Here is a 17,351-nt window from a genome sequence, read left to right as displayed (position 1 = left end):
TGTTTTCATTTGATAAGAAAAAGCAACTAACAGCTGAAGATGACTTTAATTGCAATATCATGTAGCAGCCAAGATGATAATCTTTCATATTCACAATTTAACGCTGTAGCACTGGTTTGACACAGAGGTCCACAGCAAAGTTCATTTAATATAAATGACTGAACATCTCAGGGTCAGGAAGACAAACAAGGAAAGAGATTTTTTTAAAGTATCTAGCTTGAATTAATTCTTCAATGAGAAACTAGTGAAGGTTTTTCTTCACACTTTAGACACAATGAGATTCCTCCAATGCTCATAAAAGGATTTAAATAGCCTTAGCTTTTACAAAGTGAAGTCTAATATAAAGGTACACATTGGATTTCAAAACCATGCTCATGCTTTCCTTTGTAATTGTCACATAGCTATGAAAATTAGACAGATGTAATAAACAGCATAGGATACTAATGGGTTACCTGAGACTTTGATTGTACTCTCCCTCTGCTACAGGCAACATTATAATATGACAATTTTTTAACTTTATAACATAATTCCTGTCAGTATGTACTGGGCGGCGTTCCCAGGTGCTGGCAGCGGGGGCCGCAGGGGCCTGTGTGAGGAGAAGCCGGGGCTGCCTCGTGCCTCCCGCCGCCGCTTCCAGCCGGATCCGGCCGGTTCCAGCCGGTTCCACAACGGCCCCGCCGCAGGGCGCGGCTGGGCCAATCGGCCGAGCTGGTGGCGCCTCTGTGAAGGCCTCTTCGGAAAGAGCGAAACGCCGCATGGCTGTGAAGAGTGAGGAAAAAAGTGTGAGAGTCGGCCCTGAGAGCACCGAGGTGAGGAGGAGGAGGGGCAGGAGGTGCTCCAGGCGCCGCAGCAGCGACTGCCCTGCGGCGTGTGGCGGGGCCGCGCTGGAGCGGGCGGGTTTGCCCTGAGGGAGCTGTGGAGAGCCCCGCCGGGAGCAGGGAGAAGCCTGAGGAGGAGGGAGCGGCAGCGAGGGGCCGTTATGGACTGACCCAGCCCCTTGTTCCCTTTCCCCGTGCCCTGCTCCGGGAGAGGGGTATAGGAGTTGGGAATGGATTGAAGTTGAACCTGGGAAAAAGGCAAGGGAAGGCTGTTGTTTTAATTTTACCTTTGTTTTTTGCTGTTCAACTGTATTACAGATTAAATTAATTTTCCCCAAATCAAGTCTGTTTTCCTGTGATGCCAATTGGCGAGTGATCTCCCTGTCTTTTGTCTTTGACCCACAAACTTTTTCATTTTGCTTTCTCCCCACATCATATTGAGAAGGGGGAGCGAGAGAGTGGCTGGGTGAGCAGCTAGCAAAGGTCACCTCGCTACCGTCATTTATTTGGCACCCGGTACCAGCCCCAACCCGCAACCCTGAAATTATCAAGAGTTTTATGCTCTACAACCGAACTAGCTGGCCATTATCAGGGTGGAGAGCCCACAGGCCAAGCTTAACCCACCACACAGTAAAAACAAACTGTACTGAACCTGTTGTTTTACCAGTAAGGGAAAATACATCCATATTTTGAAATGAGGGTCCATTGGACTGAGTTCTGGCCATGTGTAAAGAGCTTTACAGGAGTGTGCCATGTTGTATGACTGTCTAGACCTGAACACTGAGAAGAAAAGGACAAACAATGAACTTCAGAATTTGCACGCCTTTACTAAATGTAGAGGACAACAACTTATTTATCAAGGTACTTAATATATATGGATCACATGGGAAAAAACATTCAGCCACCACTGTACCTAGTGATATTAATCTAAACTGGTATGTGTGTATAACATAGATTTTACGCAAATATGAGCAGAAGATCTGGCAAAATTGTAACATTTTCTTGACAGCCAACTTGTAGGAGTAATACTGTAAAAGAAAAATTGTTAATTTCTGGCACAGTGATAACACTGATAGAGTACATTGCAGGTAAGATAGGCTTGCTTCTCCTGTGCTTGGCCTAGATACGAAAATAAATAAAAGTTTCACTTAGGCATATACATATAAAAATGCTCCAATTGTTCTTCTCCCATTTGGTGCTGCTCTGCAAAGCTGTACAGTTCCCAGCATTGAGATGGAGACTGCATTCTGCTAAATTGCTCACACATTAAGATTATTGTACGTGCCCAGGCACCTGCTACTTGTGAAGTTAGTTGAGGCTGTGAAAGTTTTCCTGCAGGAAAGTTTAGAGGAGAGGGCCAAGAAAATCATTGCATTTGCTTTGTAAGCTCTGAAATCTTCACATTTTTTTCTGATCAAACATATATCTTCAGTTCTTCTCAGTCCCATCATTTTCTCAGACTTTTGGCACTGAAAAATCTTCCTGAGTGATGAAGAGTACTGCAACCAAGATACCACGTATACATATGCTGCATCTGCAAAATGCAAAAAGTAAAATAATCATTTGCCTGGTTTTCCTCACAGATGTTGGTATTTTGGGATAAAATGTTCTGGAGTTGTTAATGATCTTTTCATACCTCAGCTCCATCTGGAGTGAATTAAAGGTAAGGACACTTCCTTAGCAGTGAACTGAAGCCATGACAGTGAGTACAGAATACTTGTAGGGTTGTTTTTTTTTTTTTCTTTTACTTGGAAATGGCGCTATTTAAATGTGATTACTCAATAATCATTGTGTTGTATATGTGGTTACATTAAGGGTAATGATCTAGAAAAGCAGTGTTCATAACTAGGTTTTCCCAACAAGGAGCTTTTGCTGCAAAATAGGCAATTAATCTTCAAATAGACCATGTAAAAAACAGGTGTTCAATGACATACAGATTGGTGGCATCAGTATTGAAACATCTTGTTTCATAGCATGTTAGTATGGAGAAAAGATAATGCATTTGAAGTTTTCCATCCAAAGCAAACCAACATCTTTATAAATAACTTGCTTCTCAAGACAACTCTTTGTGTATCTTGAAGATTCTAACATTAGAATCTGTTAATCTGAATGGAAAATGCAGCCTAAAATTAGTTACAAACCATCTGCATCTGTCAGCTAAGTCATACACAACTTTGAAATCTGTATTCCTACTTTTTGTGTCTGAAATAGAACGAAATAAAGGAACAACATCTTTATGAAATCTGTGTTAAATGATTCAAGAAGGTAACTTGCTGTTTAAGCTGTGTTCTGCTCTCTAAAGACTATTATCTCTGGGTAGTTGTGTCCTCCACTTAATCAGTTATTTTCACATATTTGGATGAAAATCAAACATACCATACAAATACAAAAAAAAAATGTTTCAGCCTGAAGAATTAGATTATCACATTGGTAAATGCATAACTACTGCTCTCAGGCAGAGACAGTTGAGGTAGTTAGAAGTTTTGAAGTGGTCTTAGTCTAGTGGCTTAACAATTTAAGTGCAAAGCATGACAGTCGATTTCAACATCATTTAGCCTTACTCAGCATTCTCTCAGTCCAATCTGACTATGTCATGGATTCATGGATACAGAGATAAAGCCTATTACAATTCAAAGGAAAAATAACCCGGTTGCCCAAGAAGGGAGCCCTGAATGTGAACCTGAATACAAACTACTGTTTAGGTGTGTATAGTGAAGGAAATCTCTGTGTATTTAGGCATTTTAAGGAATCTCCCTACGTTGATTGCAGAGCCTTGAATTGATTCATTGTATTCCATCACCAAGCCAGCTTCTCAGATGGTAAAAAGCTGGCATTGCGCTATCCAAGTTGATAAAGCTTTGTTAGTACACAGCAACAAGGAGAAGGCTTGCTACCTTCTAGTAAGAAAATTATCTTAATTTTCCTTTACTATTACTTTCAGTTATGCTAAAAGATTTGCTTTGATTTCTTTTAGGGAGAAAGTGCAGAAGTTGGCTCTTTTTTAGAATAGTAAACTCGTCCACTTAAATTATTTAATGTTCTGTCTTCTTTTTTGTAACCAAAGTGCATTTTCCTCTGTCAGAAGGGGTCAGCAGAGGTCAACAGAGCAGGTGCAGGGTCTGATGGCCTTCTGCAAATTTCAGAATGTTATTAAAATTTATTTTTAAAAGGTTAAGATTTTTCTTCTTCCCCTGTCTAAATAATGGAATAAGCTGAAATGCCACTCTCTGCTAGAGATGTTGCCAGGCTCATAGCACTGGAGAAGAAACTGTCCAAGCTTTGACATCTAATCAACATCACTAATATACTTAAATACAAAGAAGAAACAAATTATTTTAAGAATTCAACTCTTCTCTGTGTGTATGTGCAGATTACACTGTGTCAAATAAGGAATATCAATCTTGGAAGTTATCTTTGTGATAAAAAGGACTAGCTATAGTTCTTAATATATTTGACACTGGCTGGAGGCATTTAAAAAAATGCATATTCATCATCAGTCCTGCTTTCTAAAATCATTTCTGACCTGGTCACTATTTAACACAAGAACAGCTTCATAGAAATTAAATTTATGCTGATCCTTTATACGATGGATGTTGAAAGAGATTTGCACAGTGCAGTAACTGTTCACACAAACTCTCTATCAGTTCAAGACTCAGTCTGAGTGATTTCCAGTGCAGTCTGTTCCAGGCTAAGGAGTTCAAGAACACAAGCAAATGTCTCTTAAATTTCAGCTGATTAATGTTGTTTTCCAAAGTACTTGTCACCTGTACAGATATCCACATGCTTGACTTGTAGGCAGACTTTTTCTGCAGTGCATTTGAAATGGAGTTAGGCAGATAAAGCCTTTTTCAATGCATGCTGTTAGACGTTAATAACCCTGCTATTTAGTAAGTGTTTCTCTGAATTTAAATATCAAAATTCACAACTAGCCTTATGGTCCAAATTAAGATTCAAAACACCAGGATATATATATTAGGTAGAATTTCCCAGCCAAAATTTACATTTTTCATTGTAATGAGGTATCAGTAAGCTTTGCTTCCAATGTTTACTATATTTTTTCACAATCACTTTACAAAGCTTAGAAATAAATAAAAATTCTGCCCTTTATATTTATTGGGTTAACATTCAAAGATTGTAGTGCAGGAATTTTTGTAACAACCGAAAGCAAACTCATCCATCTACAGTTTGATTTCCCAAAAACCTGTGATAAAAAATAGTTTATGTCTCTAAAAGTATTTAATATTACAAAATAAAGTAACAATACTCCTCGATACCACAAGAAAACCCACTGTTCCAACAGGCATTCACAAGAACAGTTCATTTAGAAAGAACAACCAAACCTACTAATGCCAAAAAATCAAGGTTGTAATTAAGAGAAATAATTAGAGAAAGAGGGCGGGAATATTAATCTTATATGCATATTATATATATATAATTACATTGACCTACATAAAAATCAGTATGGAAACTACACACTATTTTTCTCAGTAATAAGTATTGTTCAATTATCATCTTGGATTCTGGATACTAAAACCCCACACTTTTAATTTCCTTATACAGGTATTTCTCTAACATTGCCCCACCTTAAAAATTGGAGAATACTTGTATGCATAAGAGACATCCCATAAGGAAAAACACTTTTAAAAGTCATCCATGTCACTATCCTATCAAGGTCAGACACTGACCAGAGAATATCCTGGAAAAAATAGTTCCCAACAGAATAATAACCAGGACAAGCAATCTGTTGTGAGCATCCACAGACTCAGGGCTAGGACTGAGTATTTCCCTTTACAAGGTAAATTCCAGGTCTCTGAAGCCTGACCATGCCCCTTTAAGAACCCAGACCTGCTCCAATGACCAAAATGTTGAGTAACTTAAATGGAAAGAGGATCAGGCTCTAAATGTTCATAGACTTATGATTCTTTCAAGTGATTAGCATTGCAGACTTCCATCTGGAAGGTTTACAGGTGATTTATACAATGTGACTGTTGTGAGACAGAATAGCTGGCATCATCCCTCTAGAGGGAAAGTATGGGATGGTGGTCTTGGAGTCCAGAGCTCTCAATGCTGGAGGGCATTCCAGGCAGGACTTTCAGAAAAGAAAAATCACTTTTCACTGCTCATGTAAATTGATTATACCTATTGGCCTCTGGAATTGGAGGATGAAGTTTTTTTCACTTTTTTAGCTCAAGAGCTGTTGATCATTGTAGGAGTCAGATTTTCTTGAGCCTGTTACCCACTGTAACCTGCATCAATTGCAGAACCTAGCAATGCAGACTGCATGGCTGACCGTATTGAAAATTAACAAAACTCAAAGCATATAGTTAACATTGCACAAATTCCCTTGCTCTTGTTGGCGTCTGGAGAAAATCAGTACATCTGCTATGTTTTTATGATATGTCAGGGTGTTTAGAGTTTAATCATTGGAATCTATCTCAGTACATGCCAAATCCAAGGGACTATTTTACATCAAAGCCTGGACTTCAGGCCCAGAAGAAGTTCTAAGATAAGTTTTATGTCACTGCAAACTCCATCTCGTTCTTTATTCCTCTCAAGAGCCAGTAAAATATTCAGCCTAACTTCAGCATGTGGCCCAGAGGGTCTACTTGAAGTGAAACGGTTGTCCCTACACCACTTAGGTTATAAGGGACCCCTGGAGGTCTCTAGTCCAATCTCCTGTCTGAGGCAGGCCCAGCTAGCTCAGGTTCCTCAGGGCCACGTCTAGTCGAGCTATGAATATATCCCAGGACGGAGATTCCACAATTTCTGTCAGCTCCTGTTCCAGTATTTGACCACCATTATAGTAAAGAAAGTATTTTCTCACATTTGTTTGCTGTTTACAATTTTTCAACATATGTCCATTATTCTTGTCCCGTCCCTGGATCCCCTTTAAGAAAAGTCTGTCTCCATCTTTTGTCTACCCTCCTATTAGGTAGTTGTGTATATCTCAATTGTCAGAAACATAACAGTCCAAAGAAGGTTTCACAGTAAATCTTTTGGAGTGTCAGAGTTTTAATAAAGTCATAATCTTTATAACAGTGTCACAGAGAACTCATTTCTGAAGTTAGTGGGTGAGTGCAAAGTTTGAAAAGAACTGTAAATAAAAAAAGAACAGCATTGGTCTCCCTTCCCATAACATTTTGGATTTAGAGTGGGTGTCCTTCTGCCACCTGCTTATCACTCTGCCAAGGTCCAATGCGCTACTTGTTTCAAAAATACACAGAATTCTGTCTTGAGTGCCAGCCCCGTGCCTATTTCTGGAAAATTAAAATACAATCTCTCAGGCTGCCTTTGCAAGTGTCTCTTCCCCACTCACTGGAACTTAAAGAATTTAGAAACATTTATCTTTCCATTTGCTCAAAAGATAAAATTAAGCATAAGAAACAAGAATTAACCTGGATATTAAAATTTAAAAAAAAAAAAAAAGAGATGCACTTGACTTCTTTAGGGCTAGAAAATGTCTTATCCTGTAAGGTTACCCAGATATTTAGAGTCAGTCAAAGGGCATGCAATGGTGGACTTGCTCTAGAACAAATAAAATCACTGTGGTAGTTCTACTGTTTTACATAACCACTTGACCCACTTCAGGGGTTGTAATGGTCTGATGGGACAAGGCTCGGAAATAGTTTAGCAATCCCTTTATTTTGTCAAGTCACTCTGCAGCCAGCTGCTTGTATCGCTTCGAACGTGCTCTGTGGTATCTAATGAGAGAGAAGAATTGAAGACCCTTAAAAAAATGCCCTATTTCTTGAAACTGATTATCTCAGTCTGGAGTAAAATCTTTCCTCTCTGCCTTTAATACTGAATTTAATAAAATCTATGTCCACATCCACACAAACGTGCTCATTCCAAGGAACACCATGATCATTTGTTAGTACAGCAACCGGTTATCTTTTAAATAATTAAAATAATTTCTATTTGAAGAGACACAGGTTAAAAGGGGGAACTACAGGGAAGAGACAGCAGAAATGACTGGGCCGGGTCCTCCCTTTTTTGCAGAAAAAGCATTTATTTTCTCCTAGAGATTTGCTAAGATCCCTGAAGTCATACATTAAAGACTACATTTTTTAAAGTACTGGGCATTTATATATGCAGATAAATGCTACATAAGCACATCTGAAAATCACACTGAAAGTCTATCTGCAAATTCAGGTGCTTAAGTTCTTTCACTATAATGAAAGAGGCCCTTATCATTTTTAAGCACATACGTAGAAGTACATGATTTTCAAATATGTTGATCAATTACGAGTCCTACTGATCATAGTTGAGTATTTAAAATAATGTGTTGATAATACAAATGCTGCTCTTTATTGGCCTGTATCGATCCCGTTTATATCTCTGCAGACTTGAGTGGAATTACACTTTTTGACTTGGTACTGAAAGTGTATAATACTCATACAAGTACTGTACTCTAGCACAACAAACTCATCTACTGACTCTGCTTTCATGTGTCTATGGAAAACAGACTGAAGGAAGGTACAGTGACTTGCAAAAAACAATTTTGTTTTATTTTCTGTTATGTTTTTAAACTGAAAGTAGAATTCTCAATGGAATTCTCAGTATCTTACCAGGATCTCATGGTGCTAAGATATATACAAGGAGAAGACTAGTGTTTTTTCTAATGAAACATAAGCATACCAGATTTTCAACAAGATAAGCTTTTATGAATAGGGCTTACGCTCTGGAAACCCCGCTCTTTCAAGATAAAAAAACTCAAGCACCCAACCAGTAAATTCCATTCTGAAATATCTAAAAGTTTTGAACTAAAAGCCAACACTTTTCAATTCAGCATTTCCATTCTGGCAGTCAGTTATGCTGTTCAATAAAACTGCAGTGACACAGCTCTTTGTGCCTCTTCTCTTCTGAGGCCAGAGTTTTGAGTTTAGAAGTCATAAGGAGGTGCTCTGCTTGCAAGGAGATCAAATTACATGGGTATTCTGGGACACTGGACATTTAACTACAATAATATCTATTTGCAATAAAATGATGGTAAAACAACAATTAGGTTTAAAGTATCTTAAAATAACTGGATGAAATGACTCGAAGATGTGTTTTTCTTGAGTCCTGTTTTTCTTAAAAAAAGGGAAATTTTAGTGTTGCCAATAATACATTTGATGGGGGAGGGGGAGAATCAATAGTAAAAAAAGGCTTTCAGGTGAAAAAAACCCCAAAACTGTATTCTTTTAGTGCTGTCCCTCTCTGTTTTAAACTTCTATTTTGCAATCACCAGCATATGCTATAGGAATGTATGCATGTGTACATTCAAGGTTCCTATTACTTTTTGTATAGTAACTTTAAAGGACAACAAACTCCAGTATTTGATAATGAGAGGACTGTCTCAAAAGAGACACTCTCCCCAGAAAGCATTGCCCAGATCTTGCTCAGTGCTGCGTGAAGCAAAGCTGATACTGTAAGAAAGAGAACAATTTCAGTTATTTTAATCTCGCGGAGTTCTATGCCTTTTGATCTTCTCTTTGGTCCTTCTTTGCAAGCATAACTTACACTGGCTGCAATTTATTTAGTTCACAGTTTACTTATCTCTGATGAACAGTAACATATCATAGTGTAAAGTTCCCCTGCAACTATGGGACTATGATTTTTCTTCTTTCTAAAGACGGCATCTGCATTTCTTTCTATTGTACGGTCTGAATGTCACATCACCTGTTTGGTGTCTTTTTTTTAAAAAGTCAACATCTAAACCTCTAATTGCAGAGTGTTTGTTTAGTGACTAGAACACACTTTCCACCTAACCTCCGATTCATTTCCCCTCAGACTTTGTTTAGAGGCTGCAAAAGACAGTTCCACAGCATATGCTATGGCTTTTAATGTGGATTATCATACAGTTTACACACTAATTAATTAAGAAATAGGCAATTCTTATAGAAACTGTTCATTACCAAAACTCCCAGTGGCATTTATTTTCTTATAAAAGCAGACGTATTCTTGCATTGAGCAATTTTCTCATCTTTGTAATTTAGTTTTCTGTTAAAAAGCTGCATATTTAAGAGAAAGACTGACACTGTGCTTGGTATCCAGCTACTTGCAAAGCAGACTCTTGTCTGTGAAGACACTTGTTATAGTATATTTGACTCCTGCCAGTGCCACACTGGAGTGAGAAAAAGGATTGTGATGCATTACAAACCTGGTATTTTCCACAGCTTTGAGAAATGGAGTAATTAATACCATCATTGGTTTATACTCTCAGAAAAGGAGCAGAAACGGACAGAGGCCCTGCTGCAAGCAATGAGCAAAGAACTGGCAGGACCAGAGTGTTTGAAAAGCAACTGGGACAGAGGCTTCTTTCTTCGGAGGGCAGACAAAGCAGTGGAAAACATTAGTGGCACCTGATGGGGTGGACCTGATGAGCTGAGCCGTTTTTCACAAAAAGGTAACTGACAATATTTAGCCAGCAGCCTAACATCTTAGAAACCTGCTTCAGGGTGGAGAAGGTCAGTACACTGACAATAAAGCCTGTTTGGTCAGATATGGCATGGAGAAAGGGGTGGACACAGCCAGCATCCACTTACAACACGGGAGGACGGCTAATAATGCTTTTGCTTTTCTAGGTCTATAGCCAGTCCTCCAGGAAGCTTGTCTAAAGGCTTCAAAAGCCTCATGTAATTCTTGAACCTGCCATTTTCTGGGGAAGCTGAGTACCCTTTAGTAACCTATCAAATCATGTGTTGCCTAATTTGAGCTCACAAAAATACTGTCAGATGTGGCTAGCTGATAATTCTGTGGGTGGTCAAAATGCTCAGTTGATAGAGAATTGGCCTTAACAGGCTTCTACCAGCCTTGGCTCAGTATGTAAGTTGTTATGAAAAAAGTTTCAGAGACATTACTTCAGAACTGACTACAGAGAACATGCTACAAAGTGGTGCAAGTGAGACAGCAGGTTACGCTAACCTGCACTAGAGACAATACAGATGAGATCAGAGCATTCAGCTACCCCATACTACCTCAAATCCCCAGTTCAGTGCCAGGCAAATCTCATGAGAAGCGCAATGCTGAGCGGGAATCTGTATATCATTTTAAATACAGCTATTCATTTTATAGCTTTATTTAAACATAATTAATCATAACTAAATCTCTTGAGATCATAATAATTAAGTCAAAATCCAAACTTTTGAACAGTAACTGATAGCTTTACGTGTAACATGCAAATAAAAAGATGGTTGGATATATTCAAATGCATCCATGCAAGTAGTATTGCCTAAAAATGGTCTCTCTGAAAGATATCCTCCATACACATTGCTTGCATGGCCAGTTTTTCGAAGTCAGGATAAAGGAGCCTCACAAAGACCAGGCTTATGGTATAAACCTTAAGACAACCCAATACATTTATCTTCATTTATGCATATACATGTTTAGAATTTTTGCTTTGAATTTTCTCATTAAAATTCTAGTTGTACTTTTGATCCGAGAACACCTTTGCTATCTGACTAAATCTATTTTTGATCTTGTCACAGATTTGATGCTGGGAAAAGGTAGAATTATACAGGGGACACATGGAGGTTAAGCAAAAAGAGAATCAGAACAACAGTGTTAGCCTCTCACAATTCAGAGAATTCTCCATCTGGATTCTGGTGAGTACCAAAAGCATTTGGAAATTCAACAGCAGTGATAGGGAAGGACACCAGTGAAATCAAAATACATTCCTGCTAGTTCATAAAGTCTTCTAGTCATGTATCAAGGGTGAAAAGACTAATCCATTTTGTTAGTCATTCATTTAGAGACGGGTAATAGGAAAACATCCTCAGGGACTAGCAGACATTTTCTAATAAGTGACTTGCTGCTCTTTACTAAGTTCAGTCCTATAGGACACACGTTTCTGAAGTCTCAACACATTTTCCCAAGTGCCAAAAAATGCAATAACAAAAAAGTCCTATATCATTCCTGCCCCAAAGCTTAAAAAGAGCAATTTAAATCCTTGCAGCCATGAAAGAACAAAACATGTAAAAACGAAGTGTTTCTAACCAAGGTATAAAAGGTTAAATTGCAGGTTTTATTTAAAGATACATTACGATTTACAGGTCAGACTATAAAGAATTAAGTTTTTATTATGCCACAAGGCCAAAATTTGAGATCATATGACCTTCTTCAGATTTGGCATTCTGCCTCTTTGTGGAGAAGGCATAATGAGAACTAATAAATGAACACTTTGCAATTACATAGTAGTAATCACCCAAGAATGTACAATATTTAGTTGGTTTTCATTTGTAGTGATTTACAATTCTGTGGGAATTTTTAAATTGAAGAACTATTTGAATGTCATGTGGACAGCTATGAAAAGCTGAATTAGAAGTGATGATAGAAGAATATAACAGAAAGACAAAGATTTCAGATTAGTATTACTTCAAATCCTAGTATCAAATCCTAAATTTTAGGAACCTAAAGAAATGTTAGAGTCTATTCATATACTTTGTGGAATCAACTCTGCCTGACTTCTAGGTTTAGCCTGGAATCAGCTTGCTCTTTCAAAAATTTTTTGGCAATTTCAAAAAAAACAATGCAAGCAATTTTGCATAATGCAAAAATTAATGCAAAATAATTTGTAAAGGAGCAAAAATACTCTTTATATTTGTTTGTCCCACTGAAGTTCATAAAGATAATTTGACTTACGGGCTGAGTTGATTCAGCTGAAGATCTGGTTTCATATGAACGTGTTCTTTAATTATTAGTTTCTGTCAGAGCTAGCCTACTCTGAGGGCAATTTGTATAACTTCCTAGACTTTCTGTAAACTTATATAATTGCTAGGGCTAAATCTTTTTTTGAAAGGCATCTGTAACTATTCCAAATTATTTTCTTTCATTGAAGTTAGTGTGACTGAGTATGTTGTGCAAGGTTTAAGTTGTTTGAACTTAATCACATCATCTGCACTGCTACTCTGGTCTTCTCGACAGCCATTTGTAAACTATACTTCCCAAAGGTTTTATACTGAAATCCACTGATTTGGACATTAACAAACCCTGCTCATTGCAGGGGAGATGGACTATATGACCTTTAAAGGTCCCTTACAACCCAAACTATTCTGTGATTCTATGATAAAAGATAATAGACCTCAGAATCTAGTCAAATTACATCTTTTTGAGCTACCTAATTAGGACAATTCCAGACTTCAAAATTTCAGCCAGCACATTCAGAAATAAAACATATGGAAAAAGCAAAATAAGATGAATCTTCATGAGAATTTTTGGTTTTCTAGTAAATTCTTAATGAACTTGTAAAATCATCATCAACCTCTCTAATTCAGAGGACCATTTCCAACAAGTGCAGCTTTTCTCTTTCTATATATCACATATTTACCATTCAACTTGAACGAGCTATTGGTACATTTATAGTGAATAACAGCTCTCTAGAACTACAGAGGATGCTTTCTGCATATAAGGGTTACATCTTTCTATTATTCCCAGCCCAGTGGTACCTCAGATTGCATCCAGCCTAATAAATCAATGTTTCCTTTACAGAATTGAATTCTGTCAACAAAAAAGGACAGGTTTGGTTAGTTGGTTGGTTGGTTGATTGGTTGGTTGATTGGTTGGTTTTTAATCCCTCGTGGTACAAAGATATTTATTGGCTAGAATAAGTGAGTATCCTACTGTATTTTCATGTCAATGTTTTATGCATGGCCAGAAAGTGCTGATAAAGCGTTTCTATGCATAAAAACTGCCAAGCAAGCCAATCTGTATCATAGCTTTGTGAAGTACAAACTTTTGGACCCAACATTGTCTTATTCCTGAAGGACCCAGTTTTCCTTACCTGTGCCTTTTAAGAAATTAGATCTCATAAAAGACAATGCAATAAATAGATTTTCAAGATGCCTTTTATGCATTATAACTTCGATGTTCTAATAAAATCAGATCCTTCCAAAGGACATAGCACTGTCAAATTCGTATTTTCAAGCATTTGTTAATTTATATCTTATACCTAAATGCTCGGTTTTTGGCTTATTTATTAATTTGTGTGTTTTGATTGCAACAAGAAGCATGATAAAGGAGGATAACGCTGCAAATGTGTAAATATGCTTGAATAACAATTTGATTTAGAGCCAGATCTGTCTTCTTCACACATAACAATTCTTAGGTAGTGGGTTGAAAGACAGTGGTGAGTAGTCTGCACTAGGTTGTGAAACTCAGTTTGAACTGATGGGTAAACAGAGAATACAGAAACCCATTTGAGAGGAAAATGGTAGCAAGTTAGACGTCTTCCTGTAGTTCCATGGGAGTAGCAGCTTAAGCCTTCAAAGCAGAACAGTTGTGTTGACTGATGTTATGAACAGCATCCATGCTAATTATAGCTATGAGATGTAGGCTAGATCTGTGCTACTGATCTGAACCATTGTCTGTACACCTAGTTTGTGAAGCAAATTTAAAATAGGACTAAATTTAGCTAGGATGCATGCTAATTTCAGAGCCAAGTTATCGCAGACTCCCTCTGTCATCACCGGAGACAACTAGTTCCCCAAGAGGAAAAGCCCATCTGAGACCTGAATGTGGAAGTGATTTTCACTTTTCAGTGATGATAGAGAAAACATGGAGAGTGGTTTCCTAAATTATAGACCTTCTAAGTATTAGTTACTAAGAATCCTAAACTGAAGAGGCTGGGGTTCAGAATCTAAACTCCCCCTCTATATCTTGAGTTGATTTTTAATGAAAAATAGAGGCTGTCTCCCGTGAATGCATGTACATTTGCAAACATCCCATGTTTTGTCTTTTGGACATTTTTTGCTCCCTGTTATAGGGAAGGCAGAAAGATGTTATGCACTCTCCTTACACTGATGAATTTTAGCACGGTGCATCTATTTGTGTTTTTCTACGTCAGATACAAGATACTTTCTGTCCTGCATGTCCATTCATCTGTATCTGGCTAGACCTACTGTAAATATAGTATTGCGCGTACATCATTTATGAGAAAGAATACTGAGTGCATAAAGGTCACAAGGCTATCATAGAAAAAAATGTGTAAGAGGTGGGAAAAAAGGGGAGAAAAAATTAAACAAAAACTTGAGGTTATTCTTGGGAGTTAGAGTAGACTGTTCTCGGGAGAAACATTACAGCAAATAAATATTTCATGAAAGATGCTAAAAAGACAAAACATCGTACTGTGTTGAATGAATGCTGTGAATAATGCTATTACTGTGCCTGCGCTGCCTGAACATCTCTCTATTGTCTGTTCAGTGGTTCAGCGTTGCCTTCTGCAGTGAACAGCTTTGTAGCACCACTTTTTCTACCTAAGGCAAAGATGCAGAGACACTTCCCAAATAAAAGATTAAGTATCAAAGTCTGCATTGACCAGTCAATATCTTTATACATATATAGGCAGCTATAATTAGCTTTATTAGATTTACCATGTCATTTAGAAACTGATCTTTTCATCACTCAATTATATTTCAGCTTACTTATCTTTTTTTCCCAGGCAGAAGACATCCATTAATGTTTCGAAGTTAATGAAAAAACAAATGTGCATGATCTCTCTGAAGCATGTATGAAGAAAACTAAATAGGACAATCATGATTAAATAGAAAAGAATTGGTTATATGAAGACTAGTACAGAAAGATTTAGTTTGATGAGGGCTAGAAGCATTGTATAAGATCTTTCTATAGGTAAGTCATTTGTATTCTTATTCTTGATATCTCTTTCTTTTTAAACTAAGTAATACAAAATTCTGGTACTCTTCAAACCACCCTTTCTTTGTATATATATCAAGGCAATTTACAACAGAGATCTTGGTCATTTTGGTTTTTTGACAAATGGGGGAACAGAGGCAGAAGGGGAAGATTATCTGCTATCATAAAAATACTGTATTGATTCTCTCCAAAATCCTATCCAACCCAGTATATCCTGTGTCTGCAAGAAGAGAATAGTCAATACAAAGTGTATAAGTGCATGTTTCTCTGGCATTCAATAATTTCAATGAAACTTGAAGGCTGGTGAAAGAAACAGAAGTAGAAATTAGGTTTCCTTAATTCAGGTCCAGCCTATTAAGACAATATACAGTTTATAAAAGAAGGAGCTAAAACAAATTTGTTCCAGGTCGGGTAAGAAACCACTTTTAAAGAAGGCATACATAGATTCTCTCTGGAAGTAGGATACCCAGGCTGTAAGCTCTTACACTATCAATATGTTTTGAAAATTATTTATTTAAAAGAAATATGTAGAAAAGCTCTTACGTTTACTTTTGGTTTTAGTAGTCCTGTCAGATATTTGGATTTTAATGTTCACTTTTATTAAGCATTAGCAATCATTTAGAATTCTAATTGCCCAAGTTACTGCATCAAACAGAATTAATTATTGTTACCTTTGGAAAGCAACAAGGTTTTTGTCAATGTCTCAACAAAATCCAAGAGCAGTTGCCTGCTCTAAGTTCAGACTAAGTGATAAATATAAGAGGATATGGAAGAGCTCAGTCTTTAGAAATCTGACATCAAGAATAAGAAATAGACTGTACGTTTATCAGATTTTAAGCAAAGAATGTATAATTTCTTCTTATATATAGAAAAATGGGGGTTTTCTCTTAGGTAACTGAATGAACTGGACTAACATTTCCTAAATGGATTCTATAACTTTAAAAAAGTTGTAGTTGGACTCAGGGTTTGTTCTGACTCATGATACTTTTGCAAATGATACCATGGACTTCTGCTCCACATTTGGGAGAAAAAGTAAACAAAAGCAACACACTGTTTTCCTTTTTTGAGGAAACACACACACTAACCAAATTCAAGCAACAGGCCATGTATGAGAAATGGTCGCTAAGTTGCCACTGGGAAACACGTACAAGTCCCATTGCTTCTTGGGGGCCAGTGTGGTTCTGGCTGTAGCAGTGCTCCTGACGCCCTGTGTAACAGTTTGCTGTGAGGGGACGTGGTGATATGGGTCTGATTACTTTCAAGTCATTCATTGCTGGGCATCTCTCCACGGTGCTTTAGCTGAAGCATATGAACCAGATTTAGACTTAAAGCTGATTAGTGCATTTCTCTACCTGAACTGATAAATCCTGACTCCCTGATGGAGTCTCTGGCACAGGTACAGCCCCCAGCTAGTGCAGTTGGAGTAGCTGATTTTACTGAGTATGGATAATAGAATGAGTCCCCAAACCAAACTCATTTTTCGAAAAGCAACATATACAGTTTATGGCATCCAATCATAGAACTGAAACAACAGAAGTGGAACAATGTGACTCAGGTGACCCATTACAACAGCTTGAGTATAAGGTCACACATAATGAATATGCTGAATTTGTGAGTAACCCACTGGCTCAGTCTGTCTCATGCAGAATTTTTCATTGAAGAAATATAAACAGTGTGAGAGCAAATAAAGCAAGCCAAGCATTGCCTAATAAATTATTAATTTTGAATTATTTGGCTTCTCTAGCACTAAACATTTGTAAGCAAGAAAAGGACTCTGTCATAGCTTGACAGAAGAAAAAAATATATTCTGCACATGGTGGAAAAAAAAAATCAAACAATAAAAGCCCTGAGACAACATCCTCCTCCCCATTTCGATTCATAAGGAATCTTGAAAAGGCCTCTAAG

The 17,351-nt window shown here is 37.5% G+C and overlaps 2 long non-coding RNA genes across 2 annotated transcripts in view; one reads left to right on the top strand and one right to left on the bottom strand.

Annotated features, from left to right (window-relative positions):
• Positions 1-1,676: 1,676 nt before the first annotated feature.
• The window catches only part of LOC134522021 (uncharacterized), a 152,442-nt gene continuing 136,767 nt past the window's right edge, over positions 1,677-17,351 (bottom strand). Inside the window, exon 5 of the long non-coding RNA XR_010072936.1 lies at positions 1,677-2,352. This is a non-coding gene — a long non-coding RNA (uncharacterized LOC134522021). The remainder of the gene's footprint in view (positions 2,353-17,351) is intronic.
• Positions 10,080-15,386, top strand: LOC134521964 (uncharacterized). The gene is made up of 3 exons (XR_010072915.1): positions 10,080-10,206; positions 11,288-11,404; positions 15,235-15,386. It is a non-coding gene; the product is annotated as an uncharacterized LOC134521964 (long non-coding RNA).

Source organism: Chroicocephalus ridibundus, chromosome 11, assembly GCF_963924245.1.
Source record: "Chroicocephalus ridibundus chromosome 11, bChrRid1.1, whole genome shotgun sequence".
In the NCBI taxonomy this organism is placed as follows: Eukaryota; Metazoa; Chordata; class Aves; order Charadriiformes; family Laridae; genus Chroicocephalus; species Chroicocephalus ridibundus.
This window is presented reverse-complemented; position numbering and strand designations above follow the sequence as displayed.